Source organism: Scyliorhinus torazame, chromosome 15 (assembly GCF_047496885.1).
Source record: "Scyliorhinus torazame isolate Kashiwa2021f chromosome 15, sScyTor2.1, whole genome shotgun sequence".
Classification (NCBI taxonomy): domain Eukaryota; kingdom Metazoa; phylum Chordata; class Chondrichthyes; order Carcharhiniformes; family Scyliorhinidae; genus Scyliorhinus; species Scyliorhinus torazame.
In genome coordinates this window covers 89,260,506-89,278,317 of record NC_092721.1, presented here as the reverse complement: position 1 = coordinate 89,278,317, position 17,812 = coordinate 89,260,506, and the positions used below count along the sequence as shown (strand labels likewise).

The 17,812-nt window shown below is 45.0% G+C and overlaps 1 protein-coding gene across 2 annotated transcripts in view; it reads left to right on the top strand.

The window, feature by feature from the left end:
* Nucleotides 1–17,812, top strand: part of LOC140391674 (angiomotin-like protein 1) — a 244,233-nt gene that overhangs the window by 77,303 nt on the left and 149,118 nt on the right. Inside the window, exon 1 of one of the 2 annotated variants that reach the window (XM_072476408.1) lies at nt 709–923. The exons of the other annotated variant lie outside the window; for it this stretch is intronic. The gene's annotated coding sequence lies outside the window, so the exon portion shown is untranslated. Of the gene's footprint in view, nt 1–708; nt 924–17,812 lie in introns of those variants that run through there. 2 annotated transcript variants of the gene reach the window in all.

Sequence of the window (17,812 nt, the reverse complement as noted above, 5' to 3'; positions counted from 1 at the left end):
ACAAGGAATTTGACTTGCACTAAATATATTCTCCAAACTTATTTTTTAAAACACAAATAATATTGGGCACAAGTTTAATTGTTTGATCTTTTGGAAACAAATTTGTTGACACAAGAGCTTATAGGAATTGAGGTACGGTTGTACACAAAGCACTATCAATACAGAAGTTGAAGAAATGGGGAGAATATAAAACATGGTCACATATTTGATGGAAACGCAAGAAGTCCATTAACACATGCAAAAGGAGAACTATCTAAGAAAAGACAAAGATAAATACAGGTGTGAGGCAAGCAAAATAGAAAAGGGAAAGTGGAAATAAAGAGATGAGACACAAAAGAGCATTGTGAGACATGATTACTAAAAGTTACTGTACTATTGCAGTTAACATCTGGAAGAAGATCCACCTGTTTTGGTAATACATAAAATTAGTTGCAAAACATCCAGTAATGTTACTGTGTCTAGAGTTCCACATAAACTCTGTTTCCCTCTTATGCTGTCAAATCCGAATTCCTTCCATACATTAGGTTAATCTCTTTCTTGACTGGTCCTGGGATCTTTTGGAAATGTCTCTGTGTCACAGTATGAAAAACCTTGTAGGACCATCCCCAGGATCCTCTGCAGCCGGTGAAGTTCAGCCTGCGGCTGGCGCTAGGACCTCGTCGGCCCACGCTCTGGCGCAAGTAGGTAAAGCGCTGACATTCCTCTCATTCCGATGTGAATGGAGCTGATTGTTGAGTCCTTGCTGCTGCTCGCCGTCTAAAGCCATTTTCCCTGCATTAGCCTTTGGGTCATCCCGGTCCGTTGCCCCTTCTAGCTCGAGTCGGAATTGGGGGGGGGGGGATTGGAAATTACATGGATTGGCTACAGATTGCAATTTTCAGCAAACGCTGAGAAGCTCTTAATTCCGGAGGAGGGAGCCGAAGGTAACAAGTTAATCAGAACTATGTGTGTCGACTGGACAAGTTTGGGGAAGATGATGAAAGTTTGGAGAGCGTTGCTTGCTTGGATTGCAGTTCTCTGTGCTCCTTGGTGGTGTTGCGGGGGGGGGGGGGGGTGGATGTTGAGAGTTGTGTTCAGCTGCAAAGAGGAAATGTAAAGTTAGTGTGAGTGCGAGCACCGTGTTTTCTCGTCTGGCGGCTGATGAATGAGGAACGCCCATGCGAAGAGGTGTCAGCTGCCAGATCACCGACATGTTTACTGTTAGCTTTGATTTGAAATGGGCAGAAGCTGGCATCAGCCTGTCACTTCTTTCAGATCCGTTAATATACGCGATTAATGTCACAAAGGGGGGGAGGCGAATAAATCATTGCAAAAACGAGAGGGAGAACAGTCCAAAATGTGTGGCTTTCGCTTGTAACACGAACTCATTTTCGTGATGTGGAATTCGCTCCTAACCATGTAAATTTGCACACTAACTAAACGACTTCGTTCTTGTTTGAGTCCACCCTTATTTTATTAATGGTTAATACTTCAGAATTGTAAATGTTGGCCACATTATAAGTCCTCATATTGTCATTTTCTCGAACTGAAAATGAGTCCAGACTTTGTACAAAGGCTACTTGTGTGTGTGTGTGCGTCTGCGTCTCTCGCCTCAATGTTGTTTCTGTGTTTCTCAGAGATAGCATTCAACCCTCTCCTGGTAAACAGTGAAAATAGTTCTAAAACACTCTGCGCGTTTCCTTTTACAGCTGGTGAAACTTTGTTTCATTTTCTACCTTGTCTTCAGCCAAACGCCAAGGTTTTTATTTTGAAGTGATTCTCCACTATGACAGGCCTGCTCCCAAGAAAGAAGAAACTGGGGGTGATTTTTTAAGGTCGTGTCAAATGAAATGAAAATCGCTTATTGTCACAAGTAGGCTTCAAATGAAGTTACTGTGAAAAGCCCTTAGTCACCACATTCCGGCGCCTGTTCGGGGAGGCTGGTACGGGAATTGAACCCGCACCTCTGGCCTTGGTCTCCTTTACAAGCCAGCTATTTAGCCCACTGTGCTAAACCAGCCTCTGTTTCAATCTGTGCTCAAAAAAGGGGCAATAACTGAAAAACAAGGAATCCGCAAACCAGTCCTGCCCATTGCTGTGGTTTGACGGTCATTCTGATTTTCAGGTGGAAGTGAACCCTGGCACCCAAAATCTGGCGGGAATCATAAACACATGCAAATTGGGGCCATTTCCCCACCCTGACAGCCTGACTACTGCCATTTCATAACCTTCCAACCACGGATAGCATGTCAGTGGTACCCATTTCTTGCAGTACTGAAGGGAACTTTAGCTGCTTGTAAGCTAAGTTGCAAGAAGCACTTGAGCACTTTTTGTTGCACTCCCCGCCATAGTCACTGTCTCAGGCTGAATATGACAGAATGATCAGATTGTGAGCAATTTGACCCTCCGCTGAGTTTCTGAACCTGGACCTTTTTCCATCACCGAGATTGCTTACGCCCACCTCCATCTGAAAGAATTGAGCCTGTACCTGCCTGCCTCAACCTATCTGCTGGTAAAACCTTCATCCCTATCTTTTGTTACCTCGTGGCTCAACGATTTCAATGCCCTTCTGGATGATCTCTGCTTTTCCACACTCCGTAGAGTTGAGTTCATCCAGAATTTTGCTTCCTTAGACTAATTCGCACCAAGGCCCTTACTCCTAACACCCTTTGCTCAATTACTACATTGGCTCTTGGATCACCAATATCTTGTTGATTTATTTTTTTAATCCTCTTGTTCAAATTCTTCCATGACTTTACTCTTCCCCATCTCTGTGACGCTCAGCAGTCCTACAACCCTCTTGAGAATTGTCTGTTCCTCCTTCCTCTTGTGCATCCCAGAGTCCTTTGTCTTAGCTGGCCATACCTTCATCTGCTCTGTCCTAAACTCTGCACTTCTCTCCCTCACCCACCTCCTTTACCTCCTTGTTTTAAGATATTCCTCAAAATCTACCTTGCTGAATGAAGCTTTTTGTAACCGATCCGAATATCTCCTCCATTGGTTCAACGTTAATTTTTCGCCTGATTCCAATTCTCAAAATTGCTTTGGGATGTTTTACTATGTCAAGGTGCGAAATAAGCGCAAGTTTTTGTTGTAACTGCCGATAAAAGTTTTACATTATGCACTCTTAATCTGCCAAATCATGCTATTGGTTCTCTTTCCAACACAAAAAATGCATTTCTCCTTTAAGCTGTTGCATGCTCTTGAGAAATGGCTGTACTGCCTGGTTTCCTACCTCCGTATCGGTAAAGGCCAATGGGAATGCAGTTTGTGTTGGCAGCTTGTCTATTGTGTCAAAAGGGGCAGAAGTTTTCTGCTCTGCCTTTTTGGATGGCTGCTGCCAATAGCCCGAGCAACTTTCCTCCCCCACCACTCATACCCACTCCTCCCCATTTACTGCTTATAAAAAAGCCCCCTGCATTTTAAGTAGTCTTAATATTTCAAAAACTTTGTGCAAATACCAAATTTTTCATGCAACAATTCAAAACCTGAAGAGTATATTTAAATATATTAAAAAGTGGACTTTTTGTTTTTGGCTTACTTGCACTTCTTCCTGTTTGACCTCCTATGCATGTGCCATATTTTTCAATGGAGATGATTTGCAAGTTGCCAAATTGCCTGTTTCATACATTTTTAATTTTTTCCATTTGCAAATTATTAAGGGTTGCATAAGTGCAATGAATGTTGTACTACCTCCAAATTTTGCTTCTTCCTAGATGGCTCAGCTTATGTCATCTTGAGATCTGTTACGAACCTGGACTCGACCCCAACATTTGAACACCAATCACTTTTTTAAAAATTTGTAAAACTGTGAGGAAAGGATACTTCACTCCAGGAGTGATTCCACGCACAAACAGGAACACGGTGTATTAAAACAACTTTATTATGAACACAATATTAAACTGAAGGGGTAGAGTGTGTTAGGATGGAGGAGGAATCTTGTAATGGGTCTAGTTTGAGGGCTATGGTCTTGGCAGAGTTGCCAATGGCTCCGAGTAGGTATTCAGGGAGCCCGGTGGTGCAGTCCATGGTGAAGATATGGGCTGGGATTCTCCGAATTCCCGGCCAAGTGTTGACGCCGGCGTCAAAACCGGCGCGAGCGACGCCGGTGTCAATGGACCTCCAGGCTCAGACATTCGCCCCTTCCTAGGGGGCTAGTACGGTGCCAGAGTGCTGTGCGCTCGAAAGCCGGTGCAACACGGCCAGAGCGGGTCTGCGCATGCGCGCCACGACCGGCGCGGGTCCGTCTCCGCGCCTGCCCCCGGGAAATATGGCAGAGCCCTACAGGGGCCCGGCGCGGAGGAACATAAGCACCCCCCCCCACCCTCCCTCCCCGGTATTAGCCCAATGCCGATTGGTAGGTTCCGATCGTGGGCCTGGCCACAGTGGAGGCCCCCCCCTGGAGTCGGATCCCCCCCACCAGGATGGCCCCGCAGCCAGAACTCCGAGGTCCCGCCGGGTAGGACCATACGTAACCCATGCCAGTGGGCACTCGGCCCCTCGAGCGCGGAGAATTGCCGGGGGTGGCTTTCAACAGCCCCCGACCATCGCGGTGGTGACCCGCGGGCACGATTGCCACCGATTCTCCGATCGCCGGAGAATCGGAGGCCCGGCGCCGGAGCGGCGTGGCTCGATTCTGCCCCCCCGGCGATCTCTGACCTGGCGATCGGAGAATTGCGGCCATGGAATCATTTGAGAGGCATTTTAGGGCGCAAGGGATGTTGGTGCTAACATCGTTGTGCGAGAATCAAGGGTTTGAGCCGGGGGGGATGGATAGTGTATACAGGCGGTGGAGGGAAGTGGGGAAGGCCAAGGTGATGGATCTTTATTTGGAGGAAGGGTTCGCCAGTCTGTAGGAGCTAAGGGAGAGGGTAGAGCTGCCGAGGGACGGGGGGGGAGGTCAAGTTAGGGACCTTGCGCAAATGGTCTGGAGGGGAAAACATTTGTACAGACTATAGTTGATTTCTGGGAAGTATGTTTCCCAGGATCGATGGATTTGTTTATTGTCACGTGTACCGAGGTACAGTGAAAAGTATTTTTCCGCGAGCAGCTCAACAGATCATTAAGTACATGGGAAAAAAAGGGAATAAAAGAAAATACATAATAGGGCAACACAAGGTATACAATGTATACATAAGCACCGGCATCGGATGAAGCATACAGGCTGCAGTGTTAATGAGGTTAGTCCATAAGAGGGTCATTTAGGAGTCTGGTGACAGCGGTGAAGAAACTGTTTTTGAGTCTCTTCGTGCGCGTTCTCAGACTTCTGTAACTCCTACCCGATAGAAGAAGTTGGAAGAGTGAGTAAGCCGGGTGGGAAGGGTCTTTGATTATACTGCCCACTTTCCCCAGGCAGCGGGAGGTGTAGATGGAGTCAATGGATGGGAGGCAGGTTCGTGTGATGGACTGGGCAGTGTTCACGACTCTCTGAAGTTTCTTGCGGTCCTGGGCCGAGCAGTTGCCATACCAGGCTGTGATGCAGCCTGATAGGATGCTTTCTATGGTGCATCTCGTAAAAGTTGGTAAGGGTTAATGTGGACATGCCGAGTTTCCTGAGGAAGTATAGGCACTGTTGTGCTTTCTTGGTGGTAGCGTCGACGTGGGTGGACCAGGACAGATTTTTGGAGATGTGCATCCCTAGGAATTTGAAACTGGGATGTTTATGGGTTGTTACTTGTTTTTGATACATGTCGAATAAAATACATTAAAAAAAAAACACAATATTAAACTGCCTTAACATCCCTGAAATATAGCTTACAATTGCCAGTTAAACATTGCTTTTAAATGACACCTTCGTCATCTCCAGTCAAGCAAAACCCATCACAAGTCATAAACCACTTTTCATTAAAGTTAGCAAACACAGAATTGTCATATTCTCTGGATTGCGTCTTCTTTGAAAGACCATTTGAACAGAGATAGCCTTTCAGTAGACAACCTGCATGTCTCTGTGTCAGATTAATGCTGAATCAGACAACCTTCTGCAAAAGCTATTGTTCAGCTAACAGTTTCCAGAAACAAACTTAAGCCTGCCTGCTACAGAACTGACTCCTCCCATTACTTACATCATCTTTCTTCCACTCAAATCCCATGACCTACTTACTTAAATTTAAATATAATGGGCACTATTTAACGGCCACGTTGCACTCAGCGTGGATCCGGGTACGTTGGTTAAATCGCAGGAGAGGAGCCTCTCCACCCTGGCGTGGTGGGGGGACCTGTTGGAATTCTTGACTCTTGAGAAGGTTAAGTTTGAACTGAGGGGAAGGATGGAGGGGTTCTACAATTCATGGGCATTATTCATTATGCACTTTCAAGAACTGGATAACATCGAACATTAGTTGGGGGGGGAGGGGGGCTGTGTGTATTAAGGGTGACTATGGGTAATCCCTGATTCCTTTTTGTCATTTGTTTATGTAAACATGCGGGCCAGTGTTTGGGGGTTGGCGAGAGGATGGGATCATTGTTATTGTTATGGGGATTGAAATATTTGTTGCTGATTATTGTTGGTGGTGTAAATTTGGGAGAAAATGTGAAAAAGGAAGAGAATAAAAATATTTTAAAACATTTTTTAAAAATCGCAGGAGAGGCCGAAATTGGGATCTGTGCTGGGAGCGAATCAGTTCACAATCTAACGGGCCCGGTCCCATTGCTGGGTTCCGGATCCACCCAGACATGGTGAGACACCAGTTGAAACAAATTACGAGCAATCTAACGGCCTCTCGGGGGTGGGTGGGGGGGACAGGGACAGGTTCACCCACGAGAGTTTGCGCGGGCACCATTTAGTGCTCCTATTTAAAAACAGGAAGCTAGCACAATGGCTGCCAATGGGAGCTGAGGAGGTGAGTAGCTATTTCCAATCCCCGGCACGCAGCCCAGGGGCACTGGAATTGCTGCCCAAGTACTCGTGGAGTAGGGGAGCAACTGCAGGTGCTGCCTGTCAGTCCTACAAAAAACTTCTCGGACCGAGCCCTGTTCTTGGTTATATGCTGATGGTCACTTTAACTCCCTTTGACTGTGAGCAGCCTCTAGTTTCACAGCTAAAGGCTATTGCTAATAGGAATTGGTCTTGTTAGTTGTGAGGTTGTGCTTGCTGCTTGTGGCTGCAGATGCCTGGAGGCTGCTGTTGCTGTTTCCTCCCTTTTCTGGAGCCGGAATGAAGGACAATTTTGGACCAGGCTTCGGGTGGTATGAGTCCAGAAGGCAATCTGGTTTAAAGCAAGAAGACGCTATGGTATCTGGTGCATGACATTGATCCAAATGGGCCACCTGCTAACGCCGTTGAAGAAATATTTTCCCAGATTGCTGATGCTTTTGTTGCTGGTGTGGTGAGTGCTGCAAGTAACTGACATGTCACCGCAGGTTAAACACGCTGGAAGTCAAGATGTTCAACTGCACCTTGAGCACCAGTGGAATATGTGGATGCCGGGATTTGGCTCTGGTGAGATTGGGCCGTGTGGGAGGGTCTTGTACAGCTCCAGCTACTGGACGGAGAATGGCACTGATACGTGGAACAAGTCACACATTGATGGACAGATCATTTCTACGCCAAAGTTCTGGACATGATGATACATTTTCAAGCTGCTCCTCCGTAGCTGTTGAGGAACCTGCGAGGAGTGATACCATATGCTTGTTTTTTTCTGAAATGAGCTGATATAGTTTTGTATTGGTACCAATATGGAACAGTGATGTTTCCTTGTTGCTTAATGGTTAGTCTGATATGTGGAATGTGATGTAGTTGATTTTCAAATCCTTGTTACCGTTGACCCTTTAATAAACAAAATATTCTCAAGTGACTTCTCGGGGGTATACATGCCATGTCTCGGACGATGATTATTGCATTGCATTTCGATCAAACTTTGAGACCTCAACAGTTTGCCTGACCTCTAGAAGCATCAGCACCATAGAAGCAGCCAATAATCAAACACTCAAGAGCTCAACTCAGCACGGGGATACTCCCGCGGCAAAAGGGTGTGTACATGGATCAGGGGGGTATTTGGAAGAATTGGAGACTGCCATTGTCTCCTTGGTGGCACGGCACAGGTTGGCCTCCAGCACCTCCTCCTCCCTAATGGTGCATGTAGCGCTCTGGACGTCCAATGTGATAGAGGGGCATCTGGAGTGAGCACCAGAGGCCTCTGTATCATCCTGGTAGCTCCCCGTTGCCTGCAGCATGGTGTTGACACCCTCAATGATGCTCCTCAGTGACAGGGCCATGCTCTGGAGTGCCTCAACCTTGTCCACCTGAGTCTGGGACATGTCCCTCCATGACAGGGCCATGCTCTGGAGTGCCTCGGCAATGTCCACCTGTGTCTTGGACACACCCTCAGCCACTGGGACACGATGTTGAGGCTCTCAGCCATGGTCGCCACAGACTAAGCCACGCCTTGGGCACCAACACTCAAGACGCTGATGCCGTGCTCCAGGATTTCCACTGTGGTCAGTGTTGGCCTCAGTGCCATGCATTGTTGGCATCATCTACTGCGCCCTTAACCTTTGAGACTCCTCCAATCGGCTATGCACTTGCCGGAGTGTCGCTGGCATTCCCTCCTGAATCTCCTGGTCGTGTCCTAGCAGGGCATCCAGCTCTGGCATTACCTTGTCCAGAGACTAGGCATCTGACTGGGACTCTGCTGAGTCCTGGGATCCAGCAGATGACTCCAATAGATATTCCTGCCTACACCTGATGTGCATCAGCAACCATGTGCTCTCACCGGATTGTGCCCTAGAAACCTATCCACTAATGTCTCCCACCGGGGTATGTGTTCTGCTGGTGGAAGATGGGGGGTGATAGCTGTGACGCCTGGTTGGTGGTCTCCTGAGCTGTCTTCTGAGATGTTCTCTTGGATAGGGGGGGGGGGAACGCCTCTGGATGGCCCTACCTCATCAGATGGAGATTATGTGGGAGAATGTACATGTGGGCTGCACGCTTGAGGGATTATGGGTGTGTCTAGGCAGGTGGCATGCATGGGCACTGCAACTGGACATGAAGGGGTTGTGCTGGTGGGAGCCAGAGGGTTCTGAGGAACAAGCATGAAGACCGGATGTAGGGAGGGTGCAAGGTGTGAGGCAGTGATCTGGGTGGTGGGTCAGGGCCTGCTGGGTGTTTGGGCGGTGGCAGGAAGAACTGATGCCAGGAAAGAGGTGGTAACTTAGCCTTGCAGATCAGTGGAGGTCATCAGTCTTCCCACGTTGGATGGCATTCCTCCTGGTCATGGTGTTGTAAGACTTCTTACTGTAGCTACCTAATAGCATTAGGCATGGCATGAAGTCCTTTAATGCCCGATGGCAACCACACAATTTTGGTATTCACCATTTTCTATTTAAATAAACAAATAAATTGTGGGACCAAATATTGCCATAACGCAGACTTCTACTGTGACGAGTAGAAAATTCAGATCCATTGAGAAGTGGTCTGCATTGAATTCCATGGTCCTGGTGAAAGAGCTGACTCTCCAACTTATCATCTACATCAGTAAGACCCATTGCTCGTATTCGGTGATTCAGATCCTCTATATAATACAAACATTCACCTGGTCATCAGATTTAACCACAATAGGGCAAGCCATTTTATATGATGGACTTTTTAAAGCTCTGATGAGAGTTAGAAGGATGGAAGCAAAACTTTAAAATAATTGAGTAAAAGTATCAAGGTATTTTTGCTTCAGCTAACCGAATAATTAAAGTTTATATTTTAAAATAATTTTCTCCTCTTTGGTGGGATACATGACTCAAATAAGTATGTTCGGGAATAATGAGAGAAATTCATACTGAACCAGTGCTTCCTACACAACCTATTGAAATTGAAATCTCTTCTTTAGAATAGATCAACAGTATTGGTAGATAGGTTGTCCAGTGGAAACTACCCCCACCCCACACCAAGATTTCCAAATTAAAAGAATACTATTTTCTGCAGCAATTCCTTTTTTTTTTTTTTAAATGTATTCCTCAGAGTTACAAAACCAATGCACAAAGTGGACAGGGCAAGCCCTTAATCCATCTCCTCGCTTGCTCCAAAAAACAATTCAAATTCAAATTGAATCCAATTCATAGTATCCACAAAAAAGACATACTAGATCCAAGCTGACAAGAACAGACATTACACCTGATCTCATGCTTGATCTTAGCTGAAAGGTTGGTTTCTCCAGCAGTGGTATCAGTCACCTCAGTGGGTACAAAAAAATCACTGCAAATAAGTAAATAGCACCTTTTTTCCAAATTGCCAAGTATCACCTCCAAGATGGTCCTGACTGGGATAAGGAATGTGCCTTGGAGAGAATTGTGAATGGGAGTTTTAAATTAATGCATCAATCATGTTGTTTCGTTGTCTGTAATATAACTGTACAAATTGACATCCATTGAAGCACACAACATTATTCAATGTTAATTGGTCCACTTAACGAGGCCCCACGGGCTTCATGCCGCAAATGAAGGCTCGACAGCCGATTCTCCGGGACCACGCTCACCAGCTAACAAGGGCGAGCAGCACTTAAACAGCACTTGCACAACCAACTTGACTCAGCTCGCAGCCATGGCGCCGAGATGACAGGTCCCAAGGTTTGGCGATGCAGACCTGGGGAGGCTCCTAGATGTGGTGGAGACCAAGAAGGATGTCCTGTTCTCCCGAGGGTCTCAGAACCACAGGGCGGCCAGTGCTGCTTGGGATGAAATGGCAGCGGCAATCAGCTCAGGCAGCGTGACCACGAGGACTAGTCTCCAGTACGGCCAGAAGGTGAACGACCTACACCAGGCAGCATAGTGAATTGACCACCCCCATCCCCCGAATGCGACCAACCTCCCAACACACCCGTCACCCCCTTCACCCCAACCCTCGCATCACCCCCCTTTCACCCCACCACCCCCACGAGCACAGGGGCAGCATGCTCAGTGCCCCCTGTCTCACTGCCTGTGAGTGAAGATGACTGCTCACCTCCTCGGGTCCCCAAAGCAGCCCATCTGCCAGGTTCACGTTTTTCAAAAGGAGTGCTAATCAGCGCCAGTGTGACCACTTGCTGGAGAGGCTGCTAAATCAAGGGAGGCTGAAGGATGTGGGGTGACTCCCATTAGTTGTATGGAAATGGGCTTAAGTGGTGTCAATTGGTTTCTCCCGACGCTCCGGTGGGATCCTGGTTTCACCTACGGGAACAGGCTGGTTGCATCACAAACTGTTTGGTGCCAGCATGGTTCTCGTTTTCCACCTCACCCGCTATTGACCGGCCCCGTTTCGCTTGAGAGAAAATATAACGAGGCCGGAGAATCACACCTTTATTTATTTGCAGAAGCAAAATTGTTGTCACGACTGTTGGGGGAATTGTATTTCTTTTTACCCCAGGTTGGAACAAATGAGGGTAATGTTTCAATTCCGGCTTGGATGGAAAGCTGATGGTATTGTCAAAATATAACCCACTAAGGCTAAGCAAATGTATCAAAGTTGAAAAGTTAGCCCAATATATTTTAAAATTCAAGCTTGATGTGCAAAACCCAAACAGGATCCATAACTAAAAATATAATAGTGAATCAGTAGTGTTGTTGATCACTTGTGAGTCAGAGGTTCTATTCTAGGGTGTGGTAGGGATGTTGACCAGCGGAAGTGGGGGAGAGGGTGACTATTTGCAGGGAAGTAAGTTTATAAGGACAGAGATTTTTTGACTGGAAAGTATAATTTGGGCTATGGGCCTCCACTTTGTTGGAACTAGATTGCTTGAAGCACATTGACAGTGCCTCAAACTCACTTCATGTTAGACATTGCAATGACACTCCAGTTCTCTTAACGAGCTGAATTCAGACTTGGGCATCAGAAACAGAAGAGCAGTGTGATGCACCAATGTGTCACCAACTGCTCCAGATCACCTCCGTTACATTTTGTCTCATAAGTTTCAAACTGAATTCTCTGTAATATTCAGGGGGCTCTGCCTGTGTATCTTCAAGATTTGGATTACAGCTTGCTAAGCACCCCTGCTTCCAAAGAGAGAAATGAAAATTTCAACCAGAACAACCTTCACATAATTTCCTTTAAAGTTCTAGCATTTGATTCATCTGCACAAGATACTTTATTCTATAATGACTTCAGCCACCACCATTCATATGTCCCCTCTTCATCGACCAGATATCATGATTGGAGGATGTAGCTGCTGCCACATTGTATTATCCTAAGAACTACATAGACACAATGTAATGCTCCTATTTCTTCCTTTGGAATTTTAGATACTTTGCTTATTCTTAAGAGGAACAGCTTTAATATTTTTCTTCCACTGTAGAGATTTATTTTACTTGTATTTGCATCTCTTTTAATCCATTAACTCTACTTCAGATATCTGTTTTGGAAATGGTTTTTATTACATTTTCAACATTTTATACAAAATTACAAAACATCGTAACAAATACCTTTAATAAAACACCGGATCACCCCAACATCTTCTCCTTGTTGGCTGCCCAATAATTGTACAGCAAATCTGGCAACGCCAAACCCCCTGGCCTGTCTCTCCCTCTGAAGCACTCTGCTTCAGATATATTAATGTGTCAATGGGGATTTGAACTACAGACGATCACAAATCTAGGGCCTCGTGTTTGTCAGTATCCACTTACGAATTTCCTAGCAATCAAAAGCAGCAATATTGCCTCAACATCCCCCCCCCCCCCCCGCCAAACCAACTAACAGACACAGAGGACAACTTTAGTGCCTTACTACTCCCTGACTGACATCAGGAGGTGGATTCTCCATTCAAAGCCACTCCAATCGGGATTCCTGATGGGGAAGAGAATGTGCTGATTTCCCCCCACGGCAGCCTCAGTGTGCTACCCATCCCACGCCGGAGGGAGCATTTAAAATCAAGCATTTAAATAAATGGCAATGACATTAACCAGTCCGAAATCCGAGTCTATGCCCCCCATTATGCTCTGTCCCCACAGCATGGGTGCAAGTTTTCCAAGCATGGCCCTGACGCATTGTGAGGGGGGCCCTCGACCTGCATTCGGTCTTGAGCCACCTACTCAAAATGGTGATCGTGGGATTCTATTCCCCCATGCATAAATTAGCATGTTAAAGGAGAGAGACTAGCATACCAGCCTGTGCTCCTAGCACCAGAAGAAATGAGTAGCGATTCTCTACTGGTGGGAGCACTTGGGCTGCAGAAAGGAGAGTCCTGGCCCAGTTAACTCGATGGGAACTGTAGATTTAATATGGAACTTTCTTGGGCTGTAAAGGATAGTGGTACACCTGATTGTTAATGACGGGTCATTTGCAAAGTGAAGATCATCGATTATATTTAGCCAAGGGAAAGAAATAGAAAACACCAGATTAGTGTTTTTTTAAGATTCTGTTTTCCAAAGACATTGGAACTATGGTGTTTAAAGTGTGAAAATAACTGTGTTTATTCAAAACTTTTGAACCAAAGTTGCAGCATTTTGGCAACCATATTTGTGGAAGAGTTCTGGGTATGGATTTCTCCACCAGATTTACCACCATAGATTATCTGTGCACAGAGTCTGCTGCGTAGCAACAGATCAACATGAGCAATAGGAGCCGGAGGAGGTCCCCCTCAAGTCAGCCCCTCAAGTTTGCTCCACTGTTCAATAAGAACATGGCTGATCTGATTGTCCTTAACACCATCATCCAACCCAACTGGTCCATGCCTGCCTTTGTGTTCCACACGAGCCTCCTCTCTCCCTTCTTCATCTAATCCCAGTAGCACACCTTTCTATTTCTTCTCCCCTCATGTGCTTATCTAGTTTTTCCTTAAGTGTTATTCACCTCAACTACTCATGCGGCAGTTTGTTTCACATTCCTACCACTCCTTGGATAAACAAGTTCCTCCTGAATTCCTTATTGGACTTATTTTTGACTATATATGTATGACCTCTAGTTTTGGACTCTTCACAAGTGAAATCATTTTATCTACACATACCCTATCATACCTTTCCTAACTGGAGACCTCCATCAGGGCACCACTCGGCTTTCTCTTTCGAGAAAAAAATCCATAGCTTGTTCAGACTTTCCTGATAAGTATATTCTCTCAGTTCTCGTATCAACCGTGTGAATCTTTCTTGCACTTATTTCAAATATTGATTTTATAATACAGCAACCGGAACAGTACACCGTACTCCTAAGTGTGATCCAAGCAAGGTTCTGTACACATTTGACAGACTTGTCTGCCTTTCTATTCTATCCTCCTAGAAATTAACCTGTGGTTTCTTTTTTATTTGGCCGTTTTAACCCATGTCACCACTTTTAATGATTTATACATCTGTATCCCTAGATCTCTTTGTTCTTCTAACTCCAGAAATGCTGGAAAAAGACAAACTGTTGAAGTTTTTCATCTTGCACTCATCGGAACAGACAATAAGAATGTCAAATTTCAAAGGGAATGACACTTTATACTGTTTGAGAAGTGGATGCTGATTGGTTGGCATGCCAACTCTTGTTGGTCAAAGCATTGCCATGGAGAATGTACTCAGGAATTATTGCCCCCATGCTTTCATTTGCTTCAAAAAGACGCAATGCCTGGTCTTTTTCCCCTTGCCTGCAGAGGACAGTTTCCTGCATATGGAATATATGTAGCTTCTGGCAAGGCGAGCCCAAGTTGCCCTTTGGAATTTGGCATTTTTGTGTCTGTCCTAATGAGTGCAAGATGAAAAGCTTTGACAACATGTCTCATTCTTTTATTCCATTTGGACTCATTATCCCAGCAATAAGTGACTCCTTATTATTCTTAACAAAATTTAAATTAATTTGCCAGTTATGTGCCCCATTCTGCAAGTTTATTAATGTCTTCTCGTTGCATTCTTCTTCAGTATTAACAGTACTCCCAATGTAGTAGATTTGGACTTCTTAAGTCTTGCATTGATGATTTCAGCCTATAATTGCTTAAGTTGCAGATCATGCAGATGTGATAGAACAAAAAAGAACAAAGAAAATTACAGCACAGGAACAGGCCCTTTGGCCCTCCCAGCCTGCGCCGATCCAAATCCTTTTATCTAAACCTGTCGCCTATTTTCCAAGGATCTACTTCCCTCTGTTCCCCCACGGTAGCATTGTGGATAGCACCAATGCTTCACAGCTCCAGGGTCCCAGGTTCGATTCCGGCTTGGGTCACTGTCTGTGCGGAGTCGGCACATCCTCCCCGTGTGTGCGTGGGTTTCCTCCGGGTGCTCCGGTTTCCTCCCACAGTCCAAAGATGTGCAGGTTAGGTGGATTGGCCATGCTAAATTGCCCATAGTGTCCAAAATTGCCCTTAGTGTTGGGTGGGGTTACTGGGTTATGGGGATAGGGTGGAGGTGTGGACCTTGGGTAGGGTGCTCTCTCCAAGAGCCGGTGCAGACTCGATGGGCCGAATGGCCTCCTTCTGCACTGTAAATTCTATGAAAATTCATGTATCTGTCTAGATGCATCTTAAATGATGCTATCGTGCCTGCCTCTACCACTTCGGCTGGCAAAGCGTTCCAGGCACCCACCACCCTCTGCGTAAAAAACGTTCCACGCACATCTCCCTGAAACTTTCCCCCTCTCACCTTGAAATCGTGACCCCTTGTAATTGACACCCCCACTCTTGGAAAATGCTTGTTGCTATCCACCCTGTCCATACCTCTCATAATTTTGTAGACCTCAATCAGGTCACCCTCAACCTCCGTCTTTCCAACGAAAACAATCCTAATCTACTCAACCTTTCTTCATAGCTAGCACCCTCCATACCAGGCAACATCCTGGTGAACCTCCTCTGCACCCTCTCTAAAGCATCCACATCCTTCTGGTAATGTGGCGACCAGAACTGCATGCAGTATTCCAAATGTGGCCTAACCAAAGTCCTATACAACTGTAACATGACCTGCCGACTCTTGTACTCCGTACCCCGTCCGAAGAAGGCAAGCATGCTGTATGCCTTCTTGATCACTCTATCGACCTGCATTGCCACCTTCAGGGTACAATGGACCTGAACTCCCAGATTTCTCTGTACATCAATTTTCCCCAGGACTCTTCCATTGACCGTATAGTCCGCTCTTGAATTAGAACTTCCAAAACGCATCACCTCGTTTTGCCTGGATTGAACTCCATCTGCCATTTCTCTGCCCAACTCTCCAATCTATCTATATTTTGCTGTATGCTGATGTTTTCCAGTGACATCTTTCAGCCGTTGTTTGTGAGAATGTGTTGACAATTTATATGGATAAAGTTGTATCAGATCTGAATATTCTGTCCAAGCAACCATCTTTTTTAGTTTGGTTGTTGTTGCCACTTGATTTTGGATTAAATATGTTTTCCAAAAGAAAAAACATTGTATTTAGGAACCTGAAAATAATGATACAGAAGGACAAATTGGCCAAAGCGAAAATGTATTATTTTATCTGAGTGTTATGAATAGGATTATTTAAATAAAAAAAGACAAATAGCCAAAAGTGATGAATGGGCGCTGACAGGCAATGGAGTTGATACATCTGAAGTATTAACCCCAAATGTCAAATGCCAGCCTGTATAGAAACATCATTGCTTTCATGTCATTGTGTTAGTCCATGTTCATACCTTATTGTAGTCTTGAAATTATGCTGTGCTCAAAACACTAATGTTTGCACAGCATAACATCAACCTATTCTTGAAATGCTTTGTGCAAAATGAAAAATGGGACAAGTAATGATAAAAACTATTAGCAGAGGCAGTGGAGCAGGAAGAGGGGTTGATTTACAGCAGACAAACTGACTTCTTAAATGGATAATGTGGCCGGTTATGTTGAAGACTTTTCAAAGAAACACACCTATTTGAAAACTCCCCTCATTATCAAGGCAGCTCTGGTATTCCCAGTTCCCAGGCATGTCCTGTAAATTATACATGCAGTGGTTACTGTTCCAAATGAGCTAATTGCAGGCACCCAGGTTGGTTGTAATTTTGTGGCAGATGTTAGTCTTATGACTCTTCCACAATAATAAGCTCATGATAGATTTTCACTTTATATTGGGGTAAAAATTTAATAGCCCAGAGTTACAGATGTATACAGAACATGTATGACATGCTCTATTTAAACATATGATGGATCCTGAGAAGCAAAAGTGTGAAGTTAAAATGGATCTTGGACGGGAGAGCCTCAGAATCTGCATGATAACTTAACCTGAATTTAGTGTAGCTTATGAGGCCATAAAATGATCAACACACACATTTTGCTTCTCAAGACTTTTACACTCCTGTAATGAAATACGTTTCAAGACATCTGTTTCTTAAGCATTAAAGGCCTTTGCAATCTGTTAACACTTTTGCTTTTCAGCCACATCTCCCACATGTCTTCAAGCTGGATAACCAACTCACTATAAATACTGAAAGGATCCTTCTGTAGGTTCTTAAATTTCTGCTCATGCACTGCATACATGAAATCATTGTTCTCAAGTGTAGCATACTTTACAGTATCACCATCAATGCTATTAGGAGTAATGACACAAAAAAAAACAATTGACTTTCTGCTTATCGATGTTGCCAGATGACTAATTATTTGTTTTGTCCCATTTATTGTGAATGCTTAGTAATTCAAATGTTCAGATAAAACCATGAATGTCACTTCTCTCTTTTGAAAGTTGTCATGAGGTTTGATTTAATAATACGATGAGCCCCCAAGTTCAGTGAATAAGTAGATAGGCTGCTAGTTACTGATTTCCCTGCCAGTTCCGAAACACAATGATGCTATTCCTCCTTCGCATTTGCCTCTGATTCACAATGTTTCTGCTTTTCCCGCAATCTGTATTTCTTGTTCTATTTCTTCTTGCTGTTGTTACTCTCAACCTCATTTTCCTGCCTGCCTTCGTCACTCTCGCCCTAATTGAAACTTTCACCCTTTTTAGTTGCAATTCTCTGTGCTTCACT